The sequence below is a fragment of the Malaya genurostris genome, chromosome 2, assembly GCF_030247185.1.
Source record: "Malaya genurostris strain Urasoe2022 chromosome 2, Malgen_1.1, whole genome shotgun sequence".
NCBI lineage: Eukaryota > Metazoa > Arthropoda > Insecta > Diptera > Culicidae > Malaya > Malaya genurostris.
In genome coordinates this window covers 176,815,238-176,837,313 of record NC_080571.1, presented here as the reverse complement: position 1 = coordinate 176,837,313, position 22,076 = coordinate 176,815,238, and the positions used below count along the sequence as shown (strand labels likewise).

The following is a 22,076-nucleotide window of genomic DNA, read 5'->3' as shown; positions in this document are numbered from 1 at the left end:
AATCTTTATCTCAACATAAAAAATTAAAAGAAATAAATGAATAAAGTAACATGAAAACTTTAACTGTGCCTGTCTCTGAGATCGAAGTTAGAATTAAAGCTAACTAGAGAGTATTCAGGAAACGTTTTTTTGCAGTAGTACGCAACAAGTGGAAATCGAAAACATCAGAACAGCGATTGAAAAGGCGACACATGCTGAGGAAAGGTTCGTTATATGCATAATTTGTTCTAGCACGAGGTAACCTCAGAAATAGCTGGTATCGAAGACTGTGTTGATGGATGTCGAAATTCAATTTTTGTAACAGATCTGGACAATCAATTCGTGATAATATTAAATCAGAAACAAAGACTGCTTTCGAGACATCACGGCGAACGGATAGTAGGTCAAGATCAATTAGCTTACAACGGTCCTGGTAGCTGGGAAGGTTATGAGGGTCGTTCCAAGGAAGACGACTAGGTGCAAAGCGAACGAAGTTGCGTTGGATAGATTCAATACGCTGGAAGCCGTTTTGATAGTACGGTGCCCAAACAACAGCAGCGTACTCGAGTGTTGATCGGACCAAAGTGCAATACAGCGCTTTTAAACAGTATATATCAGTGAAGTGCTTAGTTACGCGGAAGACGAATCCAAGCATTTTAGAAACTTTTGAGATAATGTATTCCATGTGTTCCTTAAAAACTTAGTTTACATTCCAAGAGAACGCCTAGGTCTTTGACTACGGATTCCCGCTTAATAACTGTTAGAGGGATAGTATAGTTGGATATAATTGTTGAGCGTTTACGAGAGAATGAGATAACGACGCATTTGGTTGCGTTCAATACCATCCTATTCACGTCACACCACATAGTAAAATTATCCAACTCTTTCTGCAAGAATACAGTGTCTTCAAAATCTCTGATGAGCTGAAACAGTTTAAAATCGTCGGCGAATGATAGTTTTAGGCACATCAGCGATAAGTTTAGATCGTTCAAATAAAGTAGAGATATGAAGGGTCCGAGATGACTGCCTTGAAGTACACCGGAGCTCACTTGGAAAGGCGTGGTAATACAGGTACCAATTTTTACTGCCATGTCACGATTTGTTAGGTAAGACTGAAACCAGGCCAAAAGTGCGTCATTGAATCCAAGCCTTGCTAATTTAGCAACGGCTATTTGATGATTTATTTTGTCAAAAGCAGCTAAGAAATCCGTGTATATAGCGTCGACCTGTAGTCGCGCTTGTAATGACTGGATGATAAATGATGTGTAAGACACAATATTTGAAGATGTAGATCGTTTAGGCATAAATCCGTGCTGAGTTGAACAAATGTAGTTAGAGCAGTTATAAGTGATGAATTCGAGAACGATTATTTCGAATAACTTAGAAACAGCACACAGCGCAGCTTTTCCTCTGCAGTTGGATATTTGTCGCTTGTCGCCTTTTTTGAACACAAAGCAAAGCCTTGGCATTACATTCCTTTCGTGGAATTTCTCCTTTCTGTTTCAATAGACTTCGCAGCCGATTCTCAGCGTAACGAATCATTGCATGGCTTGTACTACGGATCCTACTGACACTAAGAATCCTTCCAGGTCGGGGTTCGAACATACGACAGCTGGCTTGTAAGACCAGCGTCCTATGTATTTAACCGCCAACCCGGGAACACAGGAAAGATAAATGATTTTTTCCACGGATCGGGGAATACTCCGGTACGTTGAGAGGTATTGAACATTATTGATAATCGTACGTACATTCCTTTTGTGGAATTTGGCCTTTCCTTTTCAACAGACTTCGCAGCCGATTGTTAGTGTATAGAATCATTGCATGGCTAGTACTATGGATCCTACTGACACTAAGAATCCTTCCAAGTCGTAGTACGAGAATGCTCTCGGAGCATTTTTTTAGCACTAGGGAAGCTATACCATCAGGTCCGGCACTATATGGTGATTTTAATTGAGCACATGCGGATTTTATGATTGTGGTAGTTATAACAGGATGTGAACCAATAGAAGGACGTATAGGTACGTTGCTTGCTGCTTCAAGTACCTGATGGCTACTCAAAATTTCTGCGGAAAAGACACTGCTGAAGTGTTTGCGAAATAGCTCACAAATGCCAAATGCAGTGGTAGCTTCTATTCCACCAATTGACATCTGGCTTGGCAGTCCAGTTTCTTTCCGTTGAGTATTGGTTCCAAAAGTTTTTTCGGTTTAATTTTTAGATTATTTTGAATTCGGCGTAGATGTGCATGGTATAGCGCTTTGTTCAAACGTTTGTACCGAGTGTTGTAGTACAGATAATAGTTCCTGAGTTGAACGGAAAGGCGTTTTGAGAATTAACTAAGTGCTGACCTTTTGGTTGACTTGTAGTATTTTAATGTAGAGTTTGACCAAGGTGGATTCATTGATGCACGACATGCCTTCTTGGGAATGAACTTAATTATTGCGTAAGAGACGATCTCAGACCAAATTGTGACAGCAGAATTACAGACTTATTGCAAAGTCAAAATTTCCAGTCCAGATCAATAAGAAATCTATTCATTGCTTCATAGTAATAGAATAACAATAATATTAATAATATAATAATAATAATTTATTTTTCAAATAAAATTTTTATTAGGCTCATTTGCTTTAGCTTAACGTGGCCGATTGTCTTGTTGTTAGGGAGAGAGAAAGGGATGCCGTATTACGGGGCGGCATACTCCCCTAGAGTTAGTAAGGGGACATAAGGAGCGTGCGACCTACACAGTATTGAATTGAAATTTGAATACATCATAGGTTTGTGGCATACATCTTTTAGACACATTTTGCGTTCGACGAATCTTCATGTTTTTCAGCTTGTAGCAATGAAGAGATTACTCTCTATTGGGATGCTTTGTTATTGTGACGTTTTTGGGTAGCGTCCAGCAACTCAGTCAGTTCAAGGCAGGTGCATGCTCCGAAGCATCGTTTACACAGGCCATACTTCCAGCAACGTAAAGAGGAGTGCGATAGAGCTGTAGACGAGAAAGAGATAGGGAGAGCACTAAATTTGAGCATTTGAGCCCGAGGGTGGTATACCTCGGGCCCGAAGGGAACCTATGAGTTGGGACCTGGCATCACAATACTCGACACATGTCCAAACAACATGTTCGATGTCATGATAACCCTCACCGCAAACGCAGACACCACTCTCAGCGAGCCCCACACGACGGAGATGCGCGCTGAACATATAATGATTAGACATGAGCCTTGACATTACACGAATAATGTCTCGGCTCACGGCTAACCCCCGGACCAAGCTTTCGTCGATACCTGTGGGATTATTGAGTGTAATCATCGTCCCAGAGTTCCACTATTCCATGTATCTTGCCAGCTGGCTAGAGTTTTCTGACGACAGCAACTGAAAAATTCATTGAAGCAGATTGCTCTTTCATAGATATCACCTTCTAGTGCGCCCACCTTGGTTAACGAGTCCGTTCTCTCATTGCTCCGTATGGAACAATGTGAGGGGACCCAAGCCAAGGTAATCTGGTATGATTTTGCAGATAAAGCACTCAACTGTTCCCGTATTTTCCCCAGGAAATACGGTGAGTGCTTTCCAAGCTTCACTGAACGGAGAGCCTCAATGGAACTGAGATACAGTTTACAGATACAGATACGATACAATGAAGTAGTGATCTGTGGGCAGAGTGTCATTGATCTCAAGGGTATACTGAATTGCAGCTAGTTCTGCGACGTGAACTGAAGCTGGATCACTGAGTTTATAGGAAGCGGTGAAATTTACATTGAATATACCGAAGCCAGTGGACCCGTCTAGATATTATCCGTCAGTGTAAAACATGTTATTACAGTTGACTTCTTTAAATTTATTATTAAAAATTTTTGGGATCTCTTGAGGGCGTACAGGATCCGGGATTCCACGAATTTCTTCTTTCATTTATGTGTCGAAAAACACAGTAGAATTAGAAGTATCCACAAAATGAACACGATTGAGAACAAACGAAGAAGGATTTATATTCTGAGCCATGTAGTCAAAATACAAGGACATAAAACGGGTTTGTGAATTAAGCTCGACAAGCTTTTCAAAGTTTTCTATCACCATCGGATTCAAAATGTCGCATCGGATTAGCAGTCGATATGAGAGATCCCAGAATCGATTTTTCAACGGTAAGACGCCCGCCAGCACTTTCATGACTCATCGTATGAGTCGATTGCATGCAACCTAAGGCAATACGCAAACAACGATACTGAATTCTTTCCAGTTTAATGAAATGAATATTCGCAACGGAGCGGAAACAGAAACATCCATATTCCATTACTGACAATATCGTCGTATTGTACAACCTGATCAGGTCTCCTGGGTGAGAGCCCTACCAAGTTCCGGTTATTGTACGAATGAAATTGATTATCTGCTGGCATTTTCATTTCAGGTACCTAATGTGACATCCCAGGTACCTTTGGAATCGAACCAGACCCCAAGATATTTAAATGTGAAGACCTGAGCTATGGTTTCACCCCCTAGTTGAAGCTGTAATTGTGCTGGTTCTTGCTTCCTCGAAAATACAACCAGCTCAGTTTTCTCCGTAGAGAACTCGATACCCATTTGAAAAGCCCATGTTGACAAGTTGTCGAGGGGATCTTGCAATGGTCCTTGAAGATCGGCAGCTTTGGGTCCTATAATAGACACAACACTGTCGTCGGCAAGTTGTCTTAGCATGCAAGATGTGATGATACATTCATCAATGTTATTTACGTAAAAGTTGTATAAAAGGGGGCTTAAGCATGAGCCCTGAGGAAGACTCATGTAACTGAATCGCTTTGTCGTCAAATCACCATTCTCAAAATGCATGTGTTTTTCGGACAATAGATTATATAAAAAGTTGTTCAAAACTGGTGAACCATGCTGATGCAACTTCTCAGATAGAACGTTAATGGAAACTGAATCGAATGCCTCCTTGATGTCGAGGAAAACTGATGCCATTTGTTCTTTACGAGCAAATGCTATTTGAATTTCGGTTGAGAGACAATCGTTCGTTCCTTTGCCTCTGCGGAACCCAAATTGTGTACCTGAAAGCAATCCATTTGTTTCGACCCAATTGTCTAGACGGAAGAGAATCATTTTCTTCAACAATTTCCGAATACAGGAAAGCATAGCAATCGGCCGATACGAATTGTGATCGGAGGCTGGTTTCCCAGGTTTTTGAATATTAATAACTCTCACTTCTCTCCATTCGTGTGGGACAATATTACCCTCGAGGAACATGTTGAATAAATTCAACAAGCGCCTTTTGGCACAGTCGGGCAGATTTTTCAACAAGTTGAATTTAATTCTGTCTAACCCGGGGTTCTATTGTTACACGACAAGAGCGCAAGTGAGAACTCTACCATCGAAAACGGTGTTTCGTTTGTATTCAATGTCGCGACGCGGGATATCTTCTGTTCCGGAACAGAATCAGGATATACTTTCGTAGCAAAATCAAATATCCAGCGGTTAGAATATTCCTCGCTTTCGTTCGCGTGATTTCGATTGCGCATGTGACGGGCCGTATTCCAAAGAGTGCTCATTACTGTTTCTCTCGTTAATCCGTCAACAAACCTTCGCAAGTAACCGCGTTCCTTTAATCGTAGCTTTAATCAGACTTTTCATTTGAAATTCTAACGCCGCGTATTTCCGATAACTATCTGGGGTTCCGTACTCGTTTCGTCTGAGCTTGAATTGCTGTGTCAAGAATCAAGCTAACCAAAAAAGTATACTCTTCCTCCGGAGGAAGCTCCTGTGATGTTTCTAGTTTCTCAGATATCGAGCTAGCGTAACTTTTCCAATCAATGTTTCGTGTGAAATCGTACGAAACATTGATTGTTTCCGATGGTCTTACACGGTTGGTGATAGAAACTATGATCGGCAAGTGATCGCTACTGTGAGGATCACGGATTACCTTCCACTTGCAATCTAACTGTAGCGAAGTCGAGCAAAGGGATAAATTCAGCGCACTTGGTTACGCTGGCAGTCTAGGGTTCCGTGTCATTTCTCCCGTGTTTGGAATTGTCAAATTGAAGATGTCACACAGATCTTGGATTAACGAAGAATGGTTATCATCAGCCCATCCTGTACCATGCGAGTTAAGGTCCCCTAAAACCAGCCGTGGTAAAGGAAGGAGTTCTATGATGTCTGCAAGCCGACGATGCCCTATCAAGACTCTGGGAGGAATGTAGATAGAAGCTATACATAGATCTTTGCCTTTAATATTAATTTGGCAAGCAACAACTTCAATTCCCGGTGTCTAGGGGAGGTTAATACGATAAAATGAATAGCACTTTTTAATCCCGAAAAGTACCCCTCCATAAGAGTCTTCTCGGTCCAGGCGGATTATGTTAAAATTATGGAAGTCGAGGTTGATGTTAAAAGTAAGCCAAGTTTCACTCAAGGAGAATACATCGCAATTATGAGTATGTATTAAGTGTTTGAAAGAATCAAGTTTTGGGATAATACTTCTGTAATTCCACTGAAGCACAATGATCATATCATCGATTCTCAGTGGTAAATTATCCATCAAAAGATACGATCGCTGCAAGGAGGGGCCATTGTTCAGTCAACTGTTTTAAAAATGTCCTTACTGTTAGCACTAGAGCAGTTAGGAAACTTTTAAGAGGATCGGTAATATTGAAGGGTATCTATCGGTAATATCCAGTCCACGAGTCCAGATATCAGAAAATTTCAATAATCCAGCGTTTGTTGGATTTTCTGGTTGTGCTTTGGGGTCATTCGAGTTTTTTGATGCCCAAGGAAGTGCTGGGTACTCCTTATCATCCCCAAAAATTTTGAACCCAGGAGGTGTTTGCTTTGGTTTTGAGTCAGCACTTTTCGTTTCCGTTTGGTTCTTTTGTGACGAAGAGGACAGTCTAAGGCCTTTACGAGGAAGCTTGGGAGAAGCCAGATTTGTCTTTTCCTGCTTCCTTCAACCTGTGTGTAGGAAGGTCCTTCGCCTGGGTCGTCAGAGGTATCCTCTTCAACTGGCAAGATTGCAAACGGGTTCTCAGGGGTCGATGGAGTGGTTCTTTTTAAGATTTCCGCATAAGAACGTTTGGAACGCTTTGTTTGGGGAAACCTTATCTATTGTTTTTATTGCCGAGTAGTGTTTTGTCAAGTCCCGAGCAATATTTAAAACTCTGAGAGACTTTAACTTGGGCCGGAAGTATACCACCCACGGACCCCCCGAGCCATCGTCTTGGTAAACTTTTTGGCGAGCAGGCAATATCTTATAGGGAGATGGAGGCATCGGAGGGGGAGATGGTATCGGAGGGGGAGATGGTATCGTAAATGAACGAAGAACATTTAGAAGCTCCGCCCTCCTCCGAGACTCCCCCACTGTCATCAATATTCATATATAAAATGCGGGAGTAAAGTCTTCCGCACTTGAAATCAGAATGAAAGAAATAAAATGAAAAGAAAATATATGAATAGTAAAAGTAGAAAGAAAAAGTTTGAGAAAATACTTAACAGTATGTCCCGGTAAGCTGTTAGGTGAGTTGCTCCTTCACTCCTTCGTTGTGTCTCAGCGTGACCTAGACTCAAGATTTGGCTGCTGCGATCCGGGTAGCAAACAATAGAAATAACTGCTGCCCGAGGATAGCACAATAGCGTCTACTGTCGATACCGATACGAAACCGGTGCGCAGACAGAACTCACTTGCGGGGATGCTACTTTTTATCACTTTTATTTTATTTATTTATTTATTTCGTCAAGCAAATGTAGACTACATATAAATTGTTTGCAATGTTCACTTACATACTACGCATTATTTCTACGACAAAGCTGAGATTTGATTTGATTTTTTGACATAGTAAGGTCAAGATGTTCGCAGTATTGATTGTAATGGCGCATTATTCGATTGACTGGACTGTATTTTGCATAATTTGTTCTAGTGTTTCTTTCTAAAAATAATTTCCTGGTTCGTAATTGACGGCTAAGTGTATAAAAATTTAGTTGCCATAATAAAGAAGGTGATTGAATGCGTTGAAAAATAATGTCGCTGATAAAATAAAGCATTGCAAGGTCGCGGCGTTCTTTAAGTGTTTGTATATTGATGAGCATGCAGCGTGCTTCATATGATGGTAGAGGAAATGCTGTCCAGTTTAATATACGAAGTGCATATAAAAGAAATTGTTTTTGAATAGATTCGATGCGTTCTTCGTGAATAATATTATATGGATTCCATACTAGGCTGCAATATTCCAAAATAGGTCTGACATATGTAGTGTATAATAATTTTATTGTGTATGGGTCCTGAATTTAATGCCTATACTACAGCCTCTGCTGTGATAGGCACCTTCGTCTTACCGATATCGATTGTTAAAAAACGCGTGTGTTCACTTCGAACATTCGGTTAGGAATGACTAATAATAATAATAATAATAATAATAATAATAATAATAATAATAATTATTATTATTATTATTATTATTATTATTATTATTATTATTATTATTATTATTATTATTATTATTATTATTATTATTATTATTATTATTATTATTATTATTATTATTATTATTATTATTATTATTATATTAATAATAATAATAATATTTTTTTCCATAAATACGATTATTTCTTAAGGCAATTTACATAAGTTTTTCTTCGCCGTAGCATCACTTTTACATAGAATTCTTCTCTCAATATAATACTAATATAGTCACAACGATTTGAGTTTATTAAAACATATTCCTCATATTTTTGCCTTTTCCATATAGAAAGGCTATGCAGTCACTGTGAAAACCGACTTTTTAATCGAGGCCCGGAGAGCCGAATGTCATATACCATTCGACTCAGCTCGACGAACTGAGCAACAGTCTGTGTGTGTATATGTGTGTGTATGTAACAAAAATATGCACTCACTTTTCTCAGAGATGGCGAAACCGATATTCACAAACAAAGATTCAAATGAAAGGTCTCGTAGTCCCATAGCCTGCTATTGAATTTCATTCCGATCCGACTTCCGGTTCCGGAGATATAGGATGATATGTACCAAAAAAAAGAAAAAATTGAAACTAAGATTCAAATGAAAAGTATTATGGTCCCATAGTTTGCTATTGAACTTTATTTGAATGTGATTTCCGGTTTCGGAGTTATATGGTAATATGTGAAAATAATAATAATAGTAATAATAATTATAAATATAATAATAATATTAATAATAATAATAATAATAATAATAATAATAATAATAATAATTATAATAATAATAATAATAATAATAATAATAATAATAATAATAATAATAATAATAATAATAATAATAATAATAATAATAATAATAATAATAATAATAATAATAATAATAATAATTTTTTCCATAAGTACGTTTATTTCTTAAGACAATTTACATAAGTTTTTCTTCGCCGTTGCATCACTTTTACATAGAATTCTTATCTCAATATAATACTAATTTAGTCACAACGATTTGAGTTTAATAAAACATATTCCTCTTATTTTTGCCTTTCCCATATAGAAAGGCTATGCCATGTGTATATGTGTGTGTGTGTGTGTGTGTGTGTGTGTGTGTGTGTGTGTGTGTGTGTGTGTCTGTAACAAAAATATGCACTCACTTTTCTCAGAGATGGCTCAACCGATTTTCACAAACAAAGATTCAAATGAAAGGTCTCGTAGTCCCATAGCCTGCTATTGAATTTCATTCCGATCCGACTTCCGGTTCCAGAGATATAGGATGATATGTACCAAAAAAAAATAAAAAAATTGAAACTAAGATTCAAATAAAAAGTATTGTGGTCCCATAGTTTGCTATTGAATTTTATTTGAATGTGATTTCCGGTTTCGGAGTTATATGGTAATATGTGAAAATTTGAGAAAAAGTTTACACTCAACTATCTCTGGAACAACTCGACCGATTTTCGCAAACCAAGATTCAAATAAAAGGTCCTACAATATCCTGAAAATTTGTAGAACGTTTTATCTAGATCCGACTTCCGGTTCCGAAACTAAAACGTTATAAGTGAAAATTGCCAATTTTATTAGTATTTTCCACGAACGATGGGTAAAAACAGGTACAAATCCCATAAAAATGTCTGATACATTCTTCTAGTTTGCAGAGCTTGTTAGTTTGTGGGCATGAAAACTTAATTCGGCAGTACTGGTGAGCGGCAGTACTGGTGAGCGGACGATCAAAACAGTACCGTTAGCCGGTGATTGTTTGATCGATCAAAACAGGTCCAGTGGTGTATGTGATATCACTGTGCGGATTACAAAAAAGTGTGCTGTTTCCTCTCGGGGGTTTTTTGCACACCATCGCAACGGCGATACGCCGATCGACGAGGGCTGGGCCTTGGTGGCCCCCGTTTGATTTAAGTTAAGTATTATTATTTAGTTTTTTTTTTGCTTCCTGCATTCGACCGTTCTATTTCTTCCCGATTCATTTATTTCTGCGCGGAAGTAGTTCCTCTATGTCTAATTTAAATCCTGACCCCCTCGTTCCAGATGATCAAAGGGAGACTTCCCTTGACTGTGAAAGTCTCGCATAAAAAGCTATCCGGATGGGCTCGCACTACCGGACGGGCCTTATGCGGTCTATTTCCGGACCAAATCGAAAGAAAAAAAATTTAATATTTTAAAAATATCGCGAGACTTGACATCGCGATATAATACCATCAAAAGTATTGATAGAACACGTCCAGACAAGCCCAGGGTCCTGTTCACCAGCTCAAAACAGGCTAATGAGCTTGTTCAAAAGGATGCTTTTACGCAGGAGTACCGCATCTACGTGCCCGCTCGCGAAGTAGAAATCGACGGTGTGGTCACCGATTCGAGTTTGACTTGCGAGGACGTTCTTAAGTACGGGGTGGGCTGTTTTAAGGACCCCTCACTTAAGAATGTCAAGACACTGGATTGCAAGCGATTGCATTCAGTATCGATCACCGGGGATGGAACTAAGTCCTATCCCCAATCAGACTCTTATCGTGTGACCTTCGCCGGCTCTGCTTTGCCCAACTACATCCTCTTGGACCGGGTTCGTTTGCCTGTTCGCATATTCGTACCCCGAGTAATGAATTGTACTAATTGCAAACAACTGGAGCATACAGCTACCCATTGCAGCAATAAGCCACGTTGTGCTAACTGTGGGGAAGCTCATGCGGACGGCTCTTGCGGTAAGGATGCTGAAAAGTGTCTCTACTGTAAGGAGGGTCCGCATGACCTCTCTGGTTGTTTCGCTTACAAACTGCGAGGTGATCGAATGAAGCGTTTCCTAAAGGAGCACTCCAAGCGTTCCTTCGCCGAGATGCTTAAAAGTGCCACCCCTCCTAAACAGACAACGAACCCATATGCCTGCTTGTCAACTGACGAGAGCGCTTCTGATGACCCTTTGGAAGGTCCATCTTCGGCGGTCTCTCATAGCTGTAGGAAAAGAATCAATAAATCCTCTCATAAGCTACCTAGTAAGGGTTCGAAGGTGTCTTCCGAAGGGCTTCCAAAAATTACAGCTAACGGGAATCGGGACACAACACCGAAGCAAAAAGCTCCTGGTCTCGGAAAACTCAATTCCGAGATGGAATTCCCACGACTTCCCGGGACTACAAAATCCCTAAGCGTCCCTGAAAATCTACCAAAGAACCAACTAGGTGCTGGACTTATCAAGTTCTCTGATGTTGTGGACTGGATTTTTACAACTTTCTATATTTCAAACCCTCTTATAAGCATTTAATTGCTTTCATGCCAACAGTAAAAACATATTTGAAGCAGTTAACTGCAAAATGGCCCCTTCTCTCAGCGATTGTATACTTCGATGGCTAAATCATCCACCGAGGTCACGGATCTAATCATTGTTTTGCAGTGGAATTGCAGAAGTATCATCCCAAAAATAGATTCTTTTAAATTTCTAGTAAATAATCTGAAATGTGACGCATTTGCATTGTGCGAAATTTGGCTAACTTCTGAATATCCTTAAACTTCCACGATTTTAACATTATTCGCCAGGATCGAGATGATCCCTACGAAGGAGTACTTTTGGGGATCAAAAAGTGCTATTCTTTTTATCGAATTAACCTCTCCTCGATACCAGGTATTGAAGTAGTCGCATGTCATGTTACAATCAAAGGTAAAGACCTTTGTATTGCTTCCATCTACATTCCCCCTAGAGCCTTGGTTGAGCATCGGCGGCTCAGAAATATCATAGAGCTCCTTCCTGCACCGACGTTGATTTTAGGAGACCCACACGGTACGCGATGGGGCTGTCTTCACGACGATAACAGATCAGTTATGATCCATGATATTTGCGATAACTTCAATATGACAATCTTGAATACGGGAGAAATGACACGGATTCCTGCACCACCAGCAAGACCAAGTGCGCTGGATTTATTCCTTTGCTCGACATCGCTACGGTTGGATTGCACGTGGGAGGTAATTCCTGATCCCCACGGTACTGATCATCTACCGATCGTAATATCAGTCACCAGCGGCTCAAAACCATCGAAGACAATCATTGTTTCGTATGACCTAACACGAAATATTGATTGGAATAGCTATGCGACCTCGATATCTGAGAAACTTGAAAGAACTCAACAACTTCCTTCGGAGGAAAAGTACACGTTTTCGGCTGGCTTGATTCTCGATACTGCGTTTCAAGCTCAGACGAAACGTGTACACCACGAATGAAAGCGAGGAATACTCCAACCGCTGGATATTCGATTTCGCTAAAAAAGTATGTCCAGACTCTGTTCCGGAACAGAAGATCACCCGCGCCGCGACACCAAATACAAACGAATCACCGTTTTCGATGGTAGAGCTCTCACTTGCACTTTTGTCATGTAACAATAAAGCCACGGGATTAGACAGAATAAAATTCAACTTGTTGAAAAATCTGCGTGACCCCGCCAAAAGGCGCTTGCTGAATTTATTCAATAAGTTCCTCACGGGCAATATTGTCCCACACGACTGGAGACAAGTAAGAGTTATCGCCATTAAGAAACCAGGGAAACCAGCCTCCGATCACAATTTGTATCGTCCGATTGCTATGCTTTCCTGTATCCGGAAATTGTTCGAACAAATTATTCTTTTTCGTCTAGACATTTGGGTCGAGACAAATGGCTTACTTTCAGATACACAATTTGGTTTCCGTACGGGCAAAGGAACGAACGATTGTCTTGCGTTGCTCTCAACAGAAATTTAAATGGCATTTACTCGTAAAGAACAAATGGCATCAGTTTTCTTAGACATTAAGGGGGCTTTTGACTCAGTTTCCATAAATATCCTATCTGAGAAGCTGCATCAGCATGGTCTTTCGCCAGTTTTGAACAACTTTTTACATAATCTTTTGTCTGAGAAACACATGTACTTCGCGCATGGTGATTTGTCGACAATACGATTCAGCTATATGGGTCTTCCTCAGGGCTCATTCTTAAGCCCCCTTTTATACAATTTTTACGTAAGTAATATCGATGAATGTATCAACACATCTTGCACGCTAAGACAACTTGCCGACGACAGCGTTGTGTCTATTGTAGGACCCAAAGCTGCCGATCTCCAAGGACCATTACAAGATACTCTCGACAACTTATCATTACGGGCTCTTCAGATGAGTATCGATTTCTCTACGGAGAAAACTTAGCTGGTTGTATTTTCGAGGAAGCAAGAACCAGCACAATTACAGCTTCAACTAAGGGGTGAAACCATAGCTCAGGTCTTCACATTTAAATATCTATTGGTCTGGTTCGACTCCAAACGCACCTGGGGATGTCACATTAGGTATCTGAAACAAAAATGCCAGCAGATAATCAATTTTCTTCGTACAATAACCGGAACATGGTGGGGTGCCCAACCAGGAGACCTGATCAGGTTATATCAAACAACGATATTGTCCGTGATGGAATACGGATGCTTCTGCTTCCGATCCGTGGCGAACACTCATTTCATCAAGCTGGAAAGAATTCAGTATCGTTGTTTACGTATTGCCTTAGGTTGCATGCAATCGACTCATACGATGAGCCTCGATGTGCTGGCGGGCGTTTTTCCATTGTTAAACCGGTTCTGGGATCTCTCATATCGATTGCTCATTCGATGCGAAATTTTGAATCCTCTGATGTTTGAAAACTTCGAAAGGTTAGTTGAGCCTAACTCTCAAACCCGTTTTATGTCCTTGTATTTTGATTACATGGCTCAGAATATAAATCCTTCTTCGTTTGTTTCCAACCGTGCTCATTTCATGGATAAAGCTTGCTTCATTTAGAATTGGAACATACTTTTGCTCATATTGTGGCGCTCCTGGTGGACGGATTTGGAAGCTCTTGGCGCCCACGTGTCGGGAATTTTGTCAGCGTATGATTTTTGACATTCCGAAAATCGACTGTACTTTGTAAACAATCAACATGGAAACCGAAAGAAGGAAAAAAAATTGTGCACAGTTATTTGGAAAATCCATTGTGGTCTTCATCTAGGCTAGCTAAACAGCTGAAATTGCCCAGAAATACCGTATGGCGCGTTATCAAACGGTATAAAAAAACATTGACGACGATTCGGAAGCCTCAAGCCGATCGTCGGAGTCGAACTGACGACCGGAAATTGCGTGGTAAGATTTTGAAGACGATTAAGAGGAATTCTAATATGTCGGACCGTGATTTGGCCAGAAAATTCGGTGCTGCCCATAGTACCGTGAGGAGAACTCGACTCCGGGAAGGAATCAAGTCGTATCGAGCTAGCAAACAGCCAAATCAGACCATGAAACAGAATAGTGTGGTTAAAATTCGTGCTCGGAAACTATATGACCAGGTGCTGACCAAGTTCAACGGGTGTCTTCTGATGGACGATGAAACCTGTGTCAAGGCTGACTTCGGTCAAATCCCAGGTCAAAAACTTTACTTGGCAACGGCTCGGGGGGATGTTCCAGCCAAATTTAAATTTATTTTTGCCGACAAATTGGCAAGAAAATTTATGATTTGGCCGGGCATTTGCAGCTGCGGCAAAAAAACGAAAGTTTTCGTTACAAATAAGACAATGACATCGGAACTATACCAAAAAGAGTGTCTCCAAAAACGAATTTTGCCGTTCATTCGATCCCACGACCATCCTGTAATGTTTTGGCCAGAATTGGCAAGCTGTAATTACAGCAAAGCCGTTTAAGAATGGTATGCAGAGAAAGTGGTCCAGTTTGTTCCGAAAAACCTTAACCCACTCAACTGCCCCCAGTTCCGCCCTATTGAGAAATACTGGGCAATCATGAAGAGGAGACTCAAGGCAAAGGGAAACGTTGTCAAAGACATCAATCAGATGACGACCTGGTGGAATAAGATAGCTAAACCGATGGACGAAGAAGGTGTGCGCCGCCTACTGAGACGTGTTACAGGAAAAATTCGAGAATTCCTTCAAAACCGTGACGAATAATTTTATCCGTATTTTTTCTTAAAAGTATGAAGAAAACGCTACATTTGTATAAAAAAAGGCGGGTGAATAATGTCAGAGACATAACTGGATGTCGTGAATACGAAAACAACTGACATGTTCCTTAACACTTCCGAATATCAATTGTATGAATTATGCACGCATTCCCCTTTTTCACATTTTTCGCAAAAAAACTTCACTTGATCTCGATTACTGTGAATTTCACACAGCGAAAAGTGCACAAATCTAAGCAAACTGTTCTTGATTTGCAGTAAACTAAGGATATTTCCCTTCGATTTGCGAACAACAAATCCTAATAGTTCTTTAGAAAACTTTTAGACCCATTAGAACGGCTTATTTTGTGTAATGCTCTCCACCGTTGTTTTTTCACCAATGCTAATGACTGGCAGTTGTGACGTAATCGCTCTTGTCGAAAGCGAAACTAGCTGTGCAGACGACACAAAACACATTCGCTCGAAGTGGCGATAGAATCCAAGCTGATTCAATTTTTGCATATTTTTGCATAAATATCTATTTATAAAACTTATTTTTGTGTATTACATCAACATTTTACAATACAAGTGTTTTGACCCTTTGGCCTTTGTTGTTCATATGATTCGTTATTAATAATAGGTGTTTTAGTTACTCTTGTTTTACATACTTATGTTTAATCATAATATTTATTTTTATTATTTATAAAATATCTACCTACATATATAAATCAATAACCTTATACGTAAAAGTTTTGAATTATTTGTATTTCAGAGATTGAGCACCTCTCTTCAAATTTCGTGAAGTATTGTTCGAATTTTTATTCTAGTATATCAAGGGAGACCATCTCATGTACTTGACTAGTCCTTGTCCAACTGGGTAGAATTAGAATCATCTTTAATATCTTACTTTGAATGCGCTGAAGCCTAAGTTTGTGTGTTCGTGCACAGCCCCGCCAAACAGGGACTGCGTATTCAATTGCTGGGTAGATGATTTGTTTATAGACAGCCATCTGATTCTTCAGGCACAGTTTAGATGTTCTACAAATCAGCGGATACAGAGACCTAATGAGAATGCTGCATTTTTGAACGATTTTGTCAACATGTGACCTGAATATCAGATGTCTGTCAAAGGTTAGTCCTAGATAGATAACTTCGACGGACAATTGGATGACCTCATCCCCGAATCGTATTCGGCATTCGTCTGATGGAACAAGTTTTGGAGATCTTGAATGCGGAAACAAGATGACCTGAGTTTTTGCTGCATTGATCACAATTTTTCAGCTTGTAAAATATTCAGTTAGAGCGTCCAGACCTGTCTGTAGTTTATTCTTCAGAGCATTAATGACACGACCTTTGTAAATAATGGCAGTATCATCAGCAAATTGTGACAGAACACCACCACCCGGAAGAGGTGGGATGTCTGATGTAAAAATGTTGTATAGAATGGGACCTAGGATACTTCCCTGGGGTACACCAGCAGGAATAGTGAATCTTTCTGAAAGTGCATTATTCAGAGAAACCTGGAATGCTCTATCTGCAAGATAATTTTTTATAATTTTAATAAGATACATGGGAAAATTATACCGATGAAGCTTAAACACCAGGCCATCGTGCCACACATTATCGAATGCCTTTTTAATATCCAATATTGTCATGGCAGTCGTTTTGGACACTGATTTGTTTTGCTGGATGACGTTGTTAACCCTTGTGAGTTGGTGGATGGTGGATCTTCCTTTCCGGAACCCAAACTGTTCTTCCAGTAATATATCCTGTTCATCTCCGAAAGCAAGAATTCGCCTTTGTATTGACTTTTCAAACAGCTTGGATAGGGCAGAGAGTAAGCTGATGGGCCGATAGCTCTTGGAAAGGAAAGGATCTTTCCCCGGTTTCAAAACTGGGATAACTTTAGCTAACTTCCACATTGAAGGGAAGTAACCAAGCTCCCAGCACTTGTTAAACATTTTAGCTAAGAAGACAAATGAGCGAATACTCAAATGTTTCAGCTCAATGTTGAATGTGTGGTCGAAACCGGGGGCCTCCATATTTTTTGGATTTTTTCACAATAGCCATCAGCTCATTCGCAGTGACTCTACTTTCCTCAGGAACCAAGCTGTCTGATTGGGCAACCTCAGCTAAGCTATCAGCAATGGCTCATAGTCCCATAGCTTGCTATTGACTTTCATTTGAATGTGACTTTCGGTTCCGGAGTTATATGGTAATATGTGAAAATTTGAGAAAAAGTTTACACTCAATTATCTCTGGAACAACTAAACCGATTTTGCAAACTAAGATTCAAATGAAAGGTTTTATAATATCCTGAAAATTTGTGGAACATTTCATCAGGATCCGACTTCCGGTTTCGGAGCTAAAGCGTGATAAGTGGAAAATTACGAATTTTATTAGTATTTTTCCACGAACGATGGTTAAAAACAGGTGCAAATCCCATAAAACTATCCGATAATTTCTTCTAGTTTGCAGAGCTTGTTAGTTTGTGGACATAAAAACTTAATTCGGCAATACTGGTCCCCTCTTTTCCTGTTCCGAGAACACCGAAAGTGGAGAAGAAAAACTTCTAAAACTAAATTCACTTCGATTTCTTTGCGATGTTAGAACCGATTTTCACAAATCTGGATTTGAATTGAAGTTCATATTGTCTTTAAAGCTACTGTGAAATTTCATCCAGATCCGACTTCCGGTTCCGCAGTTACAGGGCGATGAGTGGCAATGTTTTCAAATCGCCATATAGAGTGACAATAACATATGTACAACACCGAAAGAAGAAGAAAACACAAAACGAACAAGGCGTGCTTTGTTCTATTTCGTACACGTTGTTTAGAGATGTCAATGATAATAATAATAATAATAATAATAATAATAATAATAATAATAATAATAATAATAATAATAATAATAATAATAATAATAATAATAATAATAATAATAATAATAATAATAATAATAATAATAATAATAATAATAATAATAATAATAATAATAATAATAATAATAATAATAATAATAATAATAATAATAATAATAATAATAATAATAATAATAATAATAATAATAATAATAATAATAATAATAATAATAATAATAATAATAATAATAATAATAATAATAATAATAATAATAATAATAATAATAATAATAATAATAATAATAATAATAATAATAATAATAATAATAATAATAATAATAATAATAATAATAATAATAATAATAATAATAATAATAATAATAATAATAATAATAATAATAATAATAATAATAATAATAATAATAATAATAATAATAATAATAATAATAATAATAATAATAATAATAATAATAATAATAATAATAATAATAATAATAATAATAATAATAATAATAATAATAATAATAATAATAATAATAATAATAATAATAATAATAATAATAATAATAATAATAATAATAATAATAATAATAATAATAATAATAATAATAATAATAATAATAATAATAATAATAATAATAATAATAATAATAATAATAATAATAATAATAATAATAATAATAATAATAATAATAATAATAATAATAATAATAATAATAATAATAATAATAATAATAATAATAATAATAATAATAATAATAATAATAATAATAATAATAATAATAATAATAATAATAATAATAATAATAATAATAATAATAATAATAATAATAATAATAATAATAATAATAATAATAATAATAATAATAATAATAATAATAATAATAATAATAATAATAATAATAATAATAATAATAATAATAATAATAATAATAATAATAATAATAATAATAATAATAATAATAATAATAATAATAATAATAATAATAATAATAATAATAATAATAATAATAATAATAATAATAATAATAATAATAATAATAATAATAATAATAATAATAATAATAATAATAATAATAATAATAATAATAATAATAATAATAATAATAATAATAATAATAATAATAATAATAATAATAATAATAATAATAATAATAATAATAATAATAATAATAATAATAATAATAATAATAATAATAATAATAATAATAATAAAAATAATAATAATAATAATAATAATAATAATAATAATAATAATAATAATAATAATAATAATAATAATAATAATAATAATAATAATAATAATAATAATAATAATAATAATAATAATAATAATAATAATAATAATAATAATAATAATAATAATAATAATAATAATAATAATAATAATAATAATAATAATAATAATAATAATAATAATAATAATAATAATAATAATAATAATAATAATAATAATAATAATAATAATAATAATAATAATAATAATAATAATAATAATAATAATAATAATAATAATAATAATAATAATAATAATAATAATAATAATAATAATAATAATAATAATAATAATAATAATAATAATAATAATAATAATAATAATAATAATAATAATAATAATAATAATAATAATAATAATAATAATAATAATAATAATAATAATAATAATAATAATAATAATAATAATAATAATAATAATAATAATAATAATAATAATAATAATAATAATAATAATAATAATAATAATAATAATAATAATAATAATAATAATAATAATAATAATAATAATAATAATAATAATAATAATAATAATAATAATAATAATAATAATAATAATAATAATAATAATAATAATAATAATAATAATAATAATAATAATAATAATAATAATAATAATAATAATAATAATAATAATAATAATAATAATAATAATAATAATAATAATAATAATAATAATAATAATAATAATAATAATAATAATAATAATAATAATAATAATAATAATAATAATAATAATAATAATAATAATAATAATAATAATAATAATAATAATAATAATAATAATAATAATAATAATAATAATAATAATAATAATAATAATAATAATAATAATAATAATAATAATAATAATAATAATAATAATAATAATAATAATAATAATAATAATAATAATAATAATAATAATAATAATAATAATAATAATAATAATAATAATAATAATAATAATAATAATAATAATAATAATAATAATAATAATAATAATAATAATAATAATAATAATAATAATAATAATAATAATAATAATAATAATAATAATAATAATAATAATAATAATAATAATAATAATAATAATAATAATAATAATAATAATAATAATAATAATAATAATAATAATAATAATAATAATAATAATAATAATAATAATAATAATAATAATAATAATAATAATAATAATAATAATAATAATAATAATAATAATAATAATAATAATAATAATAATAATAATAATAATAATAATAATAACAATCATAATAATCCTATTACATGTTCTATGCTGCTGATTCATGCTGCTTAGCTTGACTTACATATGCAGAAGTAACAGAAACGCAGGTTCGTTTCGTTTGTTAGATTTCGTTTAATTGGTTTAATCGAAATAGAGCAAGAGATAGTTAGTATAGGTTTAACTACGTTAAAAACTGTTCCAATTTGTAGGTCATATTTGTTGGTAGTGAACGAACCAACTTCGGCTATTCCGATTATCTGAATCCGGTTTCGGAAGAATTGGAAATAGTTATCAAAAACTGCAAAAAGGATCTCACTTACTTTTCTTGGAGATGGCCAAATCGATTTTCACAAACGTATAGGTTCAAAAGAAAAGTCTTACAGTTTCATACGGAATTCCTTAATTTGTTGTGGATACTACTTTCGGTTCCGGAACTACAGGTTAAACAGGTTTTATAGAGTTTAGGATATTAGATCCGAAGAAATTATCCTATTTCTATTCAATAAACAGTTGTTTTTGCGAATTTCACGATTATATTTATGATGTAATAAATAATATGAGAAAGGCATCACTATACCACTAGGTGGATTAAAATAGGCTTTTTCAGTTCGAATTGAGTTAAGTCCTTTTTAACACTTGTCCCGGGTTGGCGGTTCAATGCATAGGACGCTGGTCTTACAAGACAGTTGTCGTATGTTCGAGCCCCGACCTGGAAGGATTCTTAGTGTCAGTAGGATCCATAGTACTAGCCATGCAATGATTCTGTACACTAAGAATCGGCTGCGAAGTCTGTTGAAACAGATATTCCAAATTCCACTAAAGGGATGTTATGCCAAGACTTTGCTTTTTCCTTTTTAACACTGGATTTAGCATTTTTTACTTGGACTTTTGCCGTTCGAATTGCGCTAAGTCCTTTTTAACACTGGACTTAGCATTTTTCACTTTTTCACTATTTTTGTGCTAAGTCCCTTCTTAACTGGGACTTAGCTTGTCGCGCGGTGAACACTGTCATGGCCTGCCATGTGGCAGTGTTCACCAGTGTCACGGTCTGCCATGTGGCAGGTTCTTTCTTTAAAAAATGAGTCTATTTCCCGTTTTGGTTACCGAACGAATGTTCATTTATTCTCCGCATTTTGGTTTGGTACGTGTAGGTTTGACGAGAAGTCTTGAGACTTGACAATTACATATATCGAAAAGGTTTTGGTAATGATTATATGGAGAAGGCTATTGTTTAATAAACATCGCTCGACCCGCAGCGATGGCAAGAACAAATGAAGTTATTTATTTTCCTTCGCGCGAGGCGGAAAATCCACGCCAGCGGCGCGTATGGTTTAAAGTGTTTATGTTCATTGCGTTACTTTGCTTGTGTGCTGTAAGCAATTC

The 22,076-nt window shown here is 35.2% G+C and overlaps 1 protein-coding gene across 3 annotated transcripts in view; it reads left to right on the top strand.

The window, feature by feature from the left end:
* The window catches only part of LOC131427598 (potassium/sodium hyperpolarization-activated cyclic nucleotide-gated channel 2), a 1,904,453-nt gene that overhangs the window by 1,759,540 nt on the left and 122,837 nt on the right, over positions 1-22,076 (top strand). The window lies entirely within an intron of this gene.